We start from the raw sequence: 1,474 nt of genomic DNA, 5'->3' as shown, positions 1-1,474 counted from the left end.
CTTCCTCTAATTGAAAAAGAGATCAAGAAGTTACTGGCTGCCAAAATCATAGTCCCTCTTAGATATTCAAAATGGGTAGCCAATTTGGTAGTGGTGAGGAAGAAAAGTGGAGAAATCAGGCTTTGTGTTGATTTCAGAAACTTAAACAAATGCTCCAAGAAAGACAATTATCCTCTACCCAAGATGGAGCATTTGCTGCAGAAGGTCTCAAGAGCCAAATTGATGTCTTTCCTGGATGGATTTTCAGGGTATAACCAAGTTGTTGTACATCCAGATGACCAAGAGAAGACTGCATTCACCACTCCTTGGGGCACTTTTATGTATTCCAAGATGCCTTTTGGGTTGATGAATGCTGGAGCCACCTTTCAGAGAGCTATGGATATAGCATTTGTGGGAGAGAAGGATAAGTTTGTCCTTATATACCTAGATGATATAACAGTGTACTCCAGCAGCCATCATGACCATTTGCAACATTTGAAGAAAGTGTTCCTGAAGTGCAGAAGGTTTGGGATTTCAGTCAATCCTAAAAAGTCACAGTTTGCTTTAGAAGAAGGCAAGCTGTTAGGACATGTTGTCTCCATTTCCGGTGTCCGAATTGACCCATAAAGAGTAAGAGCAATACAGACCCTGTCTGCTCCAAAATCAAGGAAGGACATCCAGTCCTTTCTCGGAAAAATAAATTTTGTGAGGAGGTTTATCCCAAATTTTGCAGAACTTGTGAAGCATATTACCTCCATGTTGAAAAAGGGGTCAGAGATCAAATGGACTGATTCAGCAAGAAGATCCTTTGAGTCCATTAAGAAAGCTATTATGGAAGCTCCCACTTTAAAAATTCCAGATTATAGCAAGGAGTTTCATATATTTTCATTTGCCTCAGAAGACACCCTTGCAGTAGTTTTATTACAGGCAGATGAAGAAGGTTCAGAGCATCCAGTGGCATTTTTCAGCAAAACCTTAAGGAATGCTGAGCTGAGGTATGATATCATCGAGAAACAAGCGTATGCTCTTATCAAGTCTTTAAAATCTTGCGGAATTTACATTCTGCGTTCCAAGATAATTGCGTATGTTCCCTCTGCTTCAATAAAGGATGTCCTAACGTAGCCTGATGCTGATGGAAGAAGGGCTAAATGGATTGCAAAGTTAATTGAATTTAATATAGAATTGAAGCCCACCAAGCTTGTCAGAGGTCAGGGTCTTGCCAGATTAATGGCTGAAGAAAATTGCAGAATGCTGGACATGGATTTTATAAGCATGATTTCAGAAAATGGTCAGGCAGCAGAAGAAACAGCTGAACCAGGGAAAAATCAGTCATTAGCAGAAAATATAGCTTCTTTTGATTGGTACTCTGCAATAGCTCAATCCTTGTTGAAGCTAGAAGTTCCTTCAGGCCTTAGTTCAAGCCAAGCCAAAACTGTTAAGATCAGGGCAACTAAATATTGCATCCATGACAATATGCTCTATTGGAGGGACCCCT

Source organism: Pinus tabuliformis, chromosome 2_2 (genome assembly GCF_031772625.1).
Source record: "Pinus tabuliformis cultivar Carrire ecotype Pingquan chromosome 2_2, CPIR1, whole genome shotgun sequence".
Taxonomy (NCBI): domain Eukaryota; kingdom Viridiplantae; phylum Streptophyta; class Pinopsida; order Pinales; family Pinaceae; genus Pinus; species Pinus tabuliformis.
This window is presented reverse-complemented; position numbering follows the sequence as displayed.